At 36.4% G+C, this 14,344-nt stretch overlaps 1 long non-coding RNA gene across 1 annotated transcript in view; it reads right to left on the bottom strand.

Annotated features, from left to right (window-relative positions):
• LOC137764720 (uncharacterized) overlaps window positions 1-12,078 on the bottom strand; it is a 140,225-nt gene extending 128,147 nt beyond the window's left edge. Inside the window, exon 1 of the long non-coding RNA XR_011074051.1 lies at window positions 11,174-12,078. This is a non-coding gene — a long non-coding RNA (uncharacterized lncRNA). The remainder of the gene's footprint in view (window positions 1-11,173) is intronic.
• Between the last annotated feature and the right edge of the window lie 2,266 nt (window positions 12,079-14,344).

The following is a 14,344-nucleotide window of genomic DNA, read 5'->3' as shown; positions in this document are numbered from 1 at the left end:
ATTTCTGTTTAGATCTTTGGCCATTTTTAAAATTGGGTTGTTTGTTTTTTTATTTCTGAGTTTTAAAAGTTCTTGTATGTTTTGGATAATAGTCCTTTCTCATATGTGTGTTTGCAAATACTTTTTACCACACTGAGGCTTTTCTTTTCATTCCCTTAACGATATATTTTGCAGAGCAGAATTTTTAAATTTTAAGAAAAGTACATTCATCAGTTTTTCTTTCATGGATCATGCTTTTGGTGTTTATTTAAAAAATCAAGGTCATATAGATTTTCTATTAATGTTTTTCAAGTAGTTTTATAGTTTTGTATTTTGCATTGAATTTTCTTATACATTTTGAGATGACATGTAAAATGTCTAAAATACACATCTAGGTTAATTTTATTTGTATATAGACATCAACTCTTCCAGCACTATTTGTTGAGAAAGACTATCTTTTTTCCATTGAATTGCTTTGTTTCTTTTCAAAAATCAGTTGAGTATAATTGTATAGATCTTCTGGGCTCTCTATTCTGTCCCACTGTTCTATGTGCTTATTCTTCTGCTAATACCATGCTGTTTTGTTTACTGTAACTTTATAGTAAGTCCTGAATTTTGGTAGTGAGTATCCTCCAATTTTGTTTTACTTCATATTGTTTAGTATTGTGTTGGCTATTCTAGATATTTTGTCTTTCCACATAAATTTTAGAATCAGCTTGTCAATATCTAAATGAAATGCCCCTCTTTATCTCTGCTGATAGTCCTTGCTTTAAAGTCTACTTTGTTTGATATTAATATAACCATTTCATTACTTTTGTGACTATTAATTGCATAAAATATCAATTTTTACTCATTTAGTTTTAATATATCTGTGTGCTTATATTTAAGGTGAATTATTTAAAGACAGTATATATTGCGTCTTGTTTTTTAATTTGGTCTGAAAATCTCTGTATTTTAAGTGGAAAAGTTACATTGTATCTATGTAATGAAAGTATCAGTATTGTTGGATTTAAATCTAATATGTAGCTCTTTGTTGTCTATCAGTCTAATCTGCTTTTTTACTTCTATTACTCTTTTGCTACCTTTTTCTGAATTGATTGTATATTTTTAGTATTCCATTTTAATTTTTCTACTGGCTTTTTAACAGTAACTTTTATTTATTTAGTGGTTGCTCCAGGGATTAAAATATGTATCCTTAATTTATCACATTAATTTATCACACTACTTAGAATTAATATTGTAGCACCTCACATAAAATATAAAAACCTTGCAGCAGTATAATTAATTCCATTTACTCTTCCATAATTTAAGCTGTAATTGTCATATATTTTGTGTCAATATTTGTTAAAATCCTCAAACATAATGTTATAATTTTTGTAATAAACATTGTTTCTTTTTGAAAAATATTCTTTGATTATTCCACATATGATTTGCTGTGTTCTTCATTTCTTTCTGTATATCTGAGTTTCTATTTGGTGTTATTTCCACTCAGGCTAAAGAATTTTCCTTAGCATTTCTTGTAATGTTAATCTGTGTGTTGGTAATTAATTCTCTCAGCTTCTGAAAATATCTTTATCAGAATTTTAATCAAAATTTTACCTGAAAATATCTTTATCAACATTCATTCCTGAAGGCTATCTTTGCTGGATATTAAACTCTGGGTTGATGTCATTTTTTTACACCTCTTGTTCCAATGTCTTCTGGCTATTATTCTTTCTAATGAGATATCAGCCATATTATCATTGTTCTCCTTGCGCTTGTGATGCGCCTTTTTTCCTATATATAATATAGAACGTTATATAATCATTATATAACCAGAATTAAATAAATGGTAGTAGAAAGGTATAAAGATACAAAGACAAGATGATCTATATTGTTTAAATACAAATAGTTCCAAAGAACCATGATGATGTAGTCAGAATTCTGGCTGGCCCCCAAGATTCCTGCCCCTTGGTGTACATAATCTGCATAATCATTAGGACTGTAAATGTGATCAATTTTGCCCCTGTGATAAGGTTATGCTATATGACAAAGCTGATTTTAAGAAAGGGAGATTATCTTCTGTGAGCCAGACCTAATCAGGTGACATCTTAAAAGTGACTGGTCTCTTCTTGACAAAAACGTTTCAAAGTGTTGAGAGGACTTATAGAAGGAGCCATGTAACAAGGAATTGGTGGCTACTAGGAGCTGAGACCAGCCCCTGACTGAGAGTCAGCATGCAAATAATGATCTTAGTCCAGCAGCTGCAAGGAACACTCATTGGGGTGACCCTCACAACTACCTGAAGGAGCTCAGAAACAGATTTGGCCCATATCCTTCAGAAAGGAATACAGCACAGCCAACACTCTGATTTCAGCCTGTGATACCTGAGCAAAGGACTCAGCCATGACTTAACTGTACTTCTGACCTAGAGAACCATGAGCTTATAAATGAGTGTTGTTTTAAGCCACTAAGTTTGAGGTAAGTTTTTATGCAGCATGGAAAACTAACACAGATGGCAGGGTTATCTTTTTCCTGTGCTGGGAGATATTAAACTGCCAGAAGTTGTACATTTAACAATAAAGGACATGAAGAAAAGATTTCTGGACCTGAACAGGAAGAGAAAGTGCCTAGATGGTACAAAAAAATCTCCACATGCTCTGACTGGGCAATAAACAATACATAAGTTCCTATTCTCTACCCCTTATTCTGAATCTTCAATTGCATTCTTTGTGAACTTCATAATGCATTTTAAAATCAAATTGTTAATATTTACAGGTGCCCTGCATACCCTCGGGGAGGCTACAATAATAGTAGTATTTAATTCATTGGGTTATTGTGAAGATTAAGTGAATTAATTTATTTAAAGGGCTTATCACAGTGACTGACAAATACTAAGCACACAATTAATGTTAGCCACTACCATTTGATCTTAAAAACTATCCCAGATGTAGGAAGATAGGTTATTCTACACATTTTACAACTACAGAAACTGAGTCTCAGCAAGGTTAAATGACTCATTTGGGGTCACACAATTAATAAGTGTAAAGCTTAGAATCAATCCCAGATTTTACAGCCGCCAAGTCCCTTGTACTTTTTGCTATTGACTTCTTGCAGATATTCCTATTAGCACAATGATGTCAAAGTTCTTTATCTGCACAAAGTCACATTCTCAGAGTGGCACAGCACTGAAAGTCCATGGTGGAGGGTCATAGACCAGCTCTCGCCTTAGACCCTTACTACTTAAAATATGACCCCCTTACCAATATCATCTGCCTGTTAGAGATGTTAGAAATCCACCATATTAGAAATACAGATCCTTGTGCTTTACCCAAGACCTACTGCATTTAGTATCTGCATTTAGCAAGATGCCTAGGTATTTCATATACACATAAAATATAAGAAGCACATTTAAAACTTTTGGCCTCCTTAACCGTCTATGTGGATCTTCAAGTGAATTCAGCTGAGTTTAAATTTTTCTCCAAGCCTACTTTAGTGCCTCTGTATATATAGTCTATTGTTGAATAATAGAATTCCTTTATTCTAACCACAAATAGTGCATTTCAATTTCTTTTGAACATTTTCCAGAGAAGGCAAAAGTTGACTTCATTCATGATTTTTTTCATATTTAAACAAATTTTAAACAATTACATTTATACAAGTTTTTTTTTTTTTTTTTCTAAATCCTTATTTAGGGCATCCCAGACCACGATATCCAAAAATAAAGTGCAGTCAAAATACAGCTCTAAGTTGACTGGGGGTAAATTACCATAAGATGGAGCTTATCAAATTAGTTTGATGCTATCCTTAAGTTAATATCGTTAGCTGTCTCCCTGTTCTAGTCCCATCTCAGCTCTTCCTAATGTACAGCCATAGTTCCTCGGGCTGCTCTGACTCCCAATGTCAAAGAGAGAGTGGGGCTGGGTGTTACACGCCTCCACCCAGAATTCCAGGGGACTTTTGACATACTTGTGTCTGCCCCCATGTAATAGCTGATAGCATCAGAATGCACTTAAGCTGCAGCCAGGCTGTTTCCTGGTCCCTTAATAATGGATTTGTTGTATCCTGGTTGAAGAAACTGTCTCAGTACTCCAGCCAGCTGACTGGAATACACCCTAACATCCGTTAGATGATGCAATTTATTAAAGTGCGCACCATTGTGTCCCTTCTACTGTTTACAGCAAAAAGAACTGCCCTTACATCTCTCTGATTAGGAGCAGTGAGCTTGGCTAAACAAAGTTTGTTGTCCTTTGAGTGCAAGTGAAGTTTTTAGTGAAAGAGACATCGATAGGTAATCTCTCCAGATGCTGCACACATACACACACACAACAGGTTCACTCAAGATACAGATGTTTCTCCCAAACGTCCCTTCTCATCCTGAGTCCACATCCCTGGGTCACAAAGGGGTAGTATACCAGTATTCCCAAAGCTTTGGAGCTCTTTTTCTTTTAAATTTATTTTATTGATTTATTTTTGGCTGTGTTGGGTCTTCGTTGCTGCGCAGTTGCTTTCTCTAGTTGTGGCGAGCGGGGGCTACTCTTTGTTGTGGTGTGCGGGCTTCTCATCGTGGTGGCTTCTCTTGTTGTGGAACATAGGCTCTAGGCACGTGGGCTTCAGTAGTTGTGGTACGCAGGCTCAGTAGTTGTGGTGCACAGGCTTAGTTGCTCCGTGTCATGTGGGATCTTCCCGGACCAGGGATCGAACCCGTGTCCCCTGCATTGGCAGGTAGATTCCTAACTGCCACTGCTATACCAGGGAAGTCCCAAAGCTTTGAAGCTTTTAATATTTAATATATTAAATATGAAAAAAATCAATAATGAGTGAAGGCAACTCTGCCTTTCACTGGAAAATGTTGAAACAATTTTTGAAACATACTATTAGAAGCTAGAGTAAAGACATTTTATTATTGAGCAGTGGACTTATTTTACATCCATGGGACGTGATACCGTATGTTGGCTTATTTAGCTTTGTTTGCCACTGTGCTGGTGTCTCACTTCCAAGAAGGCTATATCTTGTCCTTGTTCTCATCTTCCCTATAAAGGGGGAATATTTAATAGAGCACCATGCATTTGATACCCTCTCTATTTCCAAGCTTATCCATCCAGCCCATATCCCCACTTAAGTATTTTTTTATTGAAGTATGGTGGATTTACAATGTTGTGTTAGTTTCAGGGGGTACAGCAAAGTGATTAGTATTTATGTTGAGTCTACTTCTAATATCCAATAAGGCATTAACAACAAGAGGGTGCTTTCCCAGACCTCTCATGGCCCTAATTAACTGTTCCTCCTCTGTTATATCAAAGTATTCTCTTTTTAACAGTACTATGGCATTTATCAGAGGGGATTAGAATTGTCTACTTACATATCTGCCTCCCCTACTAGAACACGAGCTTCTTAAGATCAAGGACCATGTCTTCTTCATTTTCTGTAGAGTCAGTGAATGAATTGGACTGCCGGTTCATTCCACAGGACCTATATTTCTCCCTTAATTGTCCTATTAACTACTTCTCAATCCCCCACACTGGGTCTTCCCTTTATGTCCAGTTTGCTGGAAGACTAGCATAATGGGTATTAATTTGAAACTCCTGCTGGAAAAAGTCCTGGCAAATTGCTTTCAACCTTTATCCTGAGAGGTAACACAGGGTTTGTCAGACTTCAAGAGCCATTGTTTCAGCATGTTCACCTGCCTGATTGCAAATATTTATTGCCTTTTGGCCATTGCATTATTTGGAAAGTGAATTTGTTGCTTGTTGGTTATACTATTACCAGAGAGCCTGTTTTCCAGGTTCTTCAGGTCCCTGAATTCCATTTGCCTCTGGGTTCTTAAACCATGTTTCTTTCTCTTTTTCTCCTACCATCTCTCTGCTGTCATTCTCTTCTTCATGACACCCTTGTCTAATGCTTCAGAGTCTTGTGTCTTTGGCTGGGGCACACAGCTGGGGGCAAGCAGCAGCAGGTCTATTTGCTTAACTGTTTGTTCTTAACAGCTAGAATAACTTGTTAAATGGTCCCTCTGTGCATCTACGTCTCATGTAACTCCAAAATGTGGTGTGATTTCTGCTGAGTCTGTGCAAAGCATATGCCATTAGAAATCTGGGCTACTCAAATGAAGGAAATGTAGAATTACTGAAATTTGGTAACCCTTTCCTTCCAGAGTAAGCCTGACACTTTCCTATTACATTAGGTTGTCATGTAATAGCTATAGCGGAAACTGTGAATGTCCCCTCTGCTCACGCTTTGGTCACTGGCCTGTTGCTATTCTAAGTATGGGAGCTTCCTCAAAGTGAGTATGGAGAAGAACAAAAGTCAGGAGAACGAATGGCCCTGGGGTGACCCTGAAGCAGTGACATAAATTCTCTAGATCCCTCACCTCCTAGAAAGATATTCTGAGGTATTTAAATAGTCTTGAGGAAGGGCTCCAGTAGGATTGAGACCCAAACGCCCAAAGCAGTGACTCACTTATTAATATACCCTTTGTTGAAGTTTCCCCTTTTCCTTTATTACTTCTCCAGTCCTCCAAATTAACTACTTGCTTCCAAATCCTTGTCTCAGGATCTGCTTTCAGTAAAATGAAAATTATTCAAATTTGTCCAAGCAGGTAGAAAACAGCAAAAGCTATGCACTCTAACAAACCACTCACTCTTCATGTAGTGGTGGGCTGTGGGCCAGGATTGTGTTACTGTTAAGGGAAAGGGATCACATTTATGATGTCCCTTTATATGTGCTGTGGAATGTGCCAGCTGCCTTATAGACATGGCTTTATTTATCCATAATGGTACTTTCCTCATGGAGTCAACATAAGAATTAAATGAGTCAATGCATATAAAGTATTTGGCACTGTGCCTTGTCAATATTACTATTATTTGCTTTTATAGACAAATTGATGCTCAAAGGTATGAAATATGTTTATGAAGGCAATAGATAAGGGATTCAAAGCCAGCTCCGCCTAATTCCAATGTCCACCACACTCTGCATGCTGCCTCCCATTTCATTGATGGCCCAGCCCATCTATGAGTATTGAAAAGAATAATTTCACCTACAAATGTAAACACTTTTCCTCTGAAATATTGGATATACTCCTAGGCTCCTTTCAGCATTAAAATACTACCTTGTCTTCATTTAAATAGGCTGGCACTCTCACATGAATCATCATGCAACATGTTTTTCTCTAAAATTTTCACTGTAAAAGAGCAGCCTTCACCAAATTCTCCACTGGCAGAGATATCTTCTAAAATGTCAAATCTCTTAAGGAAGAAAATAGATCTATCCCTGTTTCTGTCTCCTATCCTAACAAATCCAATTATGGTAGCAATAACTGTTCATCTGCTTACTATCAAGATCAGCTTAGTATTGGCCTTCCAAGCTGACAGATGATTCAAGTGTCCCCACATTACCCTTAGAATAGGACCTATTTTTCTGGATAACTTATAGGCAAATTTTGAATAATTATTCTGAAGATATTGCAACTCCCACCAAAACTCGACTACATTTACATTTTTTTTTGCCTGACAGAACACAATTAATTGATCTGATACAACAATCCTAATGTGTTCTTTTTCCATGTGTTAGTAGTAATTTTTAAATTCTTTTTTAGAAACTCTACTAGGAGAGTTAATCTTATATTCTTGATCCAAGGGATCTCTTTTCCCTCTGGGATTGTTGTCATTGATTAAACTCAAGTCTTTTGGAGCAAAGGAATGCCTGTTTAGCCAGCCTTGGGGTCTAGCCTTGGGATCGTAGTGATGTTGATACTTAAATTATTTCCATTACAAAAATAATACTGGCTTATTAAGGAGCATTTGAAAAATATAGATTGTCAAAAGAAATAATGATGGGGGGGTTAATCATTTATAACTCACTTCACCAAAACACACTCACTTAAAAGCCTGATTTGCCCCAGTCAATATGTTAATGCATTTTTATTATAACAATTACTCTATGTATTCAATTTTGTATTTTACTTATTTAACTCAACCTTATACATATTTTTGTTGTATATTCTTTGAAACATAGCTTTCAAAGTATTTGCAAGATTTAATTGAGTACATAAACACAGTTCATTCAATGATCAACCCATGGTTGGACATTTTGCTGGTTGCCAAGTGTTTGGTATCATAAATAATAATGTGAATTTTCTATATTTAGGAGCATTTTACTAGACCCAAATCTTCAAAATAGAATTACTAGATCAACGGTATGAACAAGTTTAAGCCTCTTGATAAAATTGCCAACTCGACAACTCTATGTATTCAAGCTTAACTCTTGACAAAATTTTGGATTTGCCAGTTTGTCTAGTGTTTCTTCCCAAACTCTTACCCTCTGCCTGTCTCTCCCTCTGTTGTCCCTTCTCTCTTTATTTCCCACTCGACCCAGTCCCTCACCTTGCCCCCAGTTTCCCAAGGATCTCAGGCCAGTCTCTGATTTCTCCTCCATCCCCATTTCCCTGTGTGGTACTTCTCCTGATTCTCTTTCCAGTCTCAGATCTCCTTCCCTTGAAAACTTGCACTGCCTAGGTATTTGTCATTGCATGAACTCAGGTATTACCCCTATCAGATATTTCCATTTTAATAAATACCTTCTATATCTTAATCCAAAGAACTAAGAAATGTGGGAGTTGTAACTTTGTGGGCAAAACCATGGAGAAGAATTTCAGGTGAGAATCTCTCTGATGGTGTCATGTATATTATACTGCATAGGAAGTTGCCTGATCTGCCTATTGGTTTTAACACATAGCCTTCTTTTCAATAGCCTAGTTTGATGTATATTGACATTTTCTCAGAGGTTCTCTTCTTATGGGTGCAAGTCAGTAGCATGTAAGCTAATAGAAATTCTGATTCTCCAGGTGGGAGCCTGGGAGGTATACTGTAGAATATTATGAATATTTTTCCCTTTGCAGTTTTTCAAGAACAGTGAGTGATTGACGCGGCTGTGAAATTATCTGAAACAGCTTTGATTCATAATATACTATTGATGGACTTCTAAGCTTGCTCAAATGTCAGGAAACCAGTTGGTGGCTATTAGTATTTTCCTAGCAACAACAACTCCTTTCTTGTTTCTCTAACATGAAGAAGAAAATAAGAACAGGAAAATATTGAGTCAACCTTTGAAATTTGTGATTATGATGTAGCAAAAGTCACTTCCAATACCAGGAAGGGAAAAAAAAAAAACATGAAAATGTTGGGGTAAATTTCAGACCATATCATTTGTCAGTTAGACTATGATTAGAAATTATTTTCCTGTCTATTTCCTAGTCTGAACTGTTTTTAGATCAATTTAGAGTCTAAAATGTTAACAAATGATTTGGAAGGCCAATCATGCCATTAAAGATGGAACATCCTGTGCTTATCTGATCTGGTTGCTAAGTACCCACTTTTCATGACTCAGGGGCCCACATAGATCTGAGGCACCAGCTGCACTTTGATATAGCAGATTGGGGAAACAACAATACCAACCTGTTGAAAATGGATGAGGGGAAAATTGTCCCAGGATTTTAAGGTGGTTCAGACAAATAAAGCAAGGAAAACTTACTCAACATTGAAAGATTATGAGGTATTAGCCGAGTCAGGAAACATCTGGAACTTACTTCGAGCTGCCAAAGAATATTTCAGGCACAAAACATCATGCCCTCTCTGTGCTGCACAATTACATTTTTCCTCTTTTGAATCCCACCCAACATTTAAATAGAACCAAAAATGAGCAGATTGTTTAACTTGCCATATTTTGTCCTATGCAAGACTATATGCATGTAGCTACACAAAGTAAGAAATAATAGTGGTTTCAGTATGGGTCTGGAAACTGGACTCACAATTATAATCAGCTGTGTGATCTCAGGCTGATTGATGAGCTTTCTATGCCTCAGTTTCTTTCTCTTGTAAAATAGGATCCCTCATGAGTGAAGGTTAAATAAGATAAAGTATGAAAAGCCCTTCGCCCAGTTTTGGGGTCATAACATATAGACAACAAATATTAACTGTTACTACTATTTATTTTTGAAGGCACATAGCCAACTGATCTCAACTTAGAGCATTTTCTATTTAATTCAGTTTGTCTCCCTAAACTCAAGCACAAATATTATAAGGAAGATATTATACATATTTACTATATTGGGAAACCTGTACTTTAGAAGTGACATGCTACTCTCTAGGTATATAAGGGATCTTTGACTACAAGCAGTTAATATTCAGATACTAAAAAAGAAGGATAATGTGGTAGCTAAAAGCTGTGCTTCCCGAATTGCATAGAGTTGAATTAAAATTCCTACTTTGCCACTTACCACAATAGGCGAGTTACTAATTTCCTCATCTGAAAAACAGGGGTGATGATACTTCCCATATTATGTCTTGTGAAAATGTATGAAATAAGATATCCAAATTGTGTAAAGTATGGGACCTGAGATGTAACAAAAGTTACCTGTTTTTATATTAGGAATCCAAAGAGTGGAGGGAGGAAGTTCAAACAAATAAAACTATTTGAAAGAATTGCTTCCACTCTTCTTTTAAACAAAGACTGTCTCTCTTTAAACTGAAGATTTAGCAATGGTTGGTGAGGGCCTACTGTATTGCACAGGGGGGAAAAAAAGAAAAGATTGTCCTACAATTTGTTTGCAGGACATATATTAAGTTAACTTTAAAAATACATTCCAATATACATTAGGTGCAGACAAATACTCTTTGATTCCACTTATACAAGATACCTAGAATAGTCAAATTCATAGAGTCAGAAAGTACATTGGTGGATGCCAGGGGCCTGGGAATGGGGAAGAGAGGAGAGTGAATGGGGAGTTTTAGTGTTTAATGGGGACAGAGTTTCAGTTTAGGAAGGTGAAAAATTCAAGGGATGGATGACGGTGAGAGTTGCACAACAGTGTGAATGTACTTAGTGCCACTGAACTATACAGGTAAATAGGGTTAAAGTAGTATGTTTTATATTATGTGACTTTTACCACAATAAAAAAACCATTAAAAAATAAAAATAAAAAGTAAAAAAAATAAAGTCATCACATCTTTAATCTGTCTACAAACATTTTGTCATTTTATATTCTTGCATATCAGGCTTATTATAGAACAGTTCCATTCTGGGATTGTCTATTCCAACATAAAAAATGATAAATATTGGTTAAACTAAAAGCTTTCATATTTTTCCATGGAATTGTCATATAATTGCTATTATCTTAAATAGCACCAATATATAATCACCCAAACATTTATAAACTCACGTTTTTATTTTTTCTCCACCGTTGTCTGATGTTTTTTGAAGGGAATTGAGCTCATTGTCTACTAGTTCCTCCTGCTTCAAAGAGTCTTTGAATCGAACTTTCAAAGAAAGGAATAAACTATGACATTTTCAGGTGAATTCTACCTATAAACTAGCATCTACTCCAGTGTTTCTGGTTTGTTTATTGCTGAAGCCACTGAATTCCCTCTTCATTTTCTTCCATCCACTTTCACTTCATATTCTCTCTGTCTTTTTCAGCCTAAGCTGGTTTCTGCTATATAAAATTCTTAAGAAACTTGTGGGTTTCCTGTGCATGTCGCAAGTATTCACTCCATCAGACAAGATGCTCCTCAATATATCTTTTATAGATAATGCCATGTCAGTTTTCGGCTTATGCTGAGATGACTGGGGGTATATAATCTTAATCTCTTCAGAGAGCCTTTTGTGGTACTGGACACTCTGATTGTTTGCAATATATATAGGCTGAGAATTTATCATATCATCAAGTCCTGGCTACTATTATTTAACACCATTTTCCTCCATTTATCTTTTTTCTCTCAAATTTTACTACCAGCAGCAAGAAGACACAAGGCCATGCCTTCAACACATTGCTTGGAAATCTCCTCAATTTCATCATTTACAAGTTCTGCTTTCCACAAAACTGTAAGACACAATGCTACTAAGTTTTCTGCCACTATAAAACAAAGGTCTTCTTTTCTCCATTTTGCAGTAACGTGTTCATTTCCTTCCACACTTTCACGAGCAGAGTCATTAACATTCATATTTCTACTTACAGTCTGTGTAAGGCAATCTAGGAATTTTCTACAGTGCTCCTCAAAATTCTTTTAGCCTCTTCCCACAGCCCAGTTCCGAAACCTCATCCACATTTTTTTTGGTATTTGTTAGAGCAGCACACCCACACTTGATACCAAAATCTATTCGTTTTAATTTTCTAATATTACTATAACAAGTCACCATATACTTAGTAACTTGTACAAAGTACAAAGTACACAAAGTTAATATCTTCACAGTACAAAGTTAATATCTTACAGTTCTGTTTGTCTAAAGACTGACATGAGTCTCACTGGGATAAAATCAATGCATCAGCAAGGTTGTGTTTCTTTCTGGAGGCTTTGGTGGGGAATCTATTTTCTTACCTTTTCAGCTTCTAGAGGCTGCTCACATGCCTTAGCTCATGGCCCTTTTCCTCCATCCTCAATGCCAGCAATGCAGATCTAGTACTTCTCACACTGCATTACTCCAACCTTGTTTCTGTTATCACTTTACCTCTGACTCTGATTCTTCTGCCTCCCTCTCCTACATTTAACAACCCTTGTGATTTCATTGGGTCCACCTAGATAATCCAAGATACTCTCCCAATTTAAAGTCAGCTGATTAGCAATCCTAATTTCATCCACAACCTTATTTTCCCTTTGGCATTTAACCTGACATATTCACAGGTTCTGGAGATTAGGGCTTGGACATCTTTGGGGGGGCCATTACTCTGCCTACCATAGTCCCTATTCAAATTCCAAGTCATTACTGCCTTATAATTAATTGTTCCAAATAATTTAATTCCTTGTGGCTGCTACACTCTAGGTGAAGAACTAAGTAATATGGGATTGAAGAGGCAAATTTTGCCAAGCCCCAACTTTCTAGGCCTGCCTAGAGGTACCGTAGAATGTTTTCAATTGACAATTGAGGGCTCCAAAGAAATCTCCCATGCTTAAGTCTCTCCTTTTTAATCTTTGTTCTGGTTTCCTGAAACATATAGCCTTTGTCTGTTGAAATACTTATATCATCAACAACAGCTGTGTGTGTGTGTGTGTGTGTATGTGAGATGCAGAGTTCAGAGAAACTTTGAGAGAGGAATTAGAAAGCTAAATCTTGGTTAGCAATCAGAGTAAAAATTCTGATTCTTTGGAGAAGCACGTTTACTGGGTTTCTTTGTTTCTATTCTTGATTTTTTTTCATTGAAATATAGTTGATTTACAATGTTTCAGTAGTACAGAAAAGTGATTTGGTTAGATATATATATATTTAAATATATATATTCTTTTTCATATTCTTTTCCATTATAGGTTTTTTTAAAAATAAATTTATTTATTTATTTATTTATTTATTGCTGTGTTGAGTCCTTGTTGCTGCGCACGGGCCTTCTTTAGTTGCAGCGAGCGGGGGCTACTCTTTGTCGTGGTGCACGGGCTTCTCATTGCGGTGGCTTCTCTTGTTGCAGAGCACAGGCTCTAGGCGCGCGGGTTTCAGTAGTGGTGGCACACGGGCTCAGTAGTTGTGGCTTGCGGGCTCTAGAACACAGGCTCAGTAGTTGTGGCTCACAGGCTTAGTTGCTCCATGACATGTGGGATCTTCCTGGACCAGGGCTTGAACCCATGTCCCCTGCATTGGCAGGCGGATTCTTAACCACTGTGCCCCTAGGGAAGCCCTCCATTATAGGTTATTACAAGATATTGAGTATAGTTCCCTGTGCTATATAGTAAGTCATTGTTGTTTATCTATTTTATATATTTTACTGGGTTTCTTGAAAGGTCAATCCTAGGTGAATATTGTATCTAAGATAACTGAATCTAAATTATTTTTTATAATTATTCAAATCCTTTCTCTCTAAAGATAGTTTGGTAAACTTAGATTTATCTTTATCTATATGAAGTTTCCCACCCCTAGGGGAATGGTGGATACTTATTGTAATTTTTATGGGTTAAGAGAGAAGGAAGACTTTTTCCTACAGTATCCTTACTTTTTGGTTCTACCTTACTTGAGACACTTAAAAACAATGGACTGTTACAACAGCAGTAATGATATTAAAGAATCACTCGTAACGCAAAAGTCTGTAAACTCAGAATGTGTTAGGTTCACAATGTGTGATAGTCAACTGGAACCAAATTTGGCAAATAGGTGCTATTGATTTAGGGATGATTAGCCACTCATTTCCACCAAATACAATATCATTCACGTGTCCTGACACAGTATGTTATGAATAAGTTGTCTTGTTTTAATATGTTGATTAAATGAAAGAATCATAACATTATGATGTGTTTGAGTAATATAACGAATTCTTCATGTAAGCCAGCAGTTATTTCTTAATTACCAAAGCTTTAAGAAATAACTCAGTCTTTTAGTCTACGATTTCATGTTCATATATCCACAACAGGAT

This window comes from Eschrichtius robustus, chromosome 5 (genome assembly GCF_028021215.1).
Source record: "Eschrichtius robustus isolate mEscRob2 chromosome 5, mEscRob2.pri, whole genome shotgun sequence".
NCBI lineage: Eukaryota > Metazoa > Chordata > Mammalia > Artiodactyla > Eschrichtiidae > Eschrichtius > Eschrichtius robustus.
The sequence above is the reverse complement of the archived record's forward strand: the minus strand, read 5'-3'. Positions and strand labels throughout refer to the sequence as shown.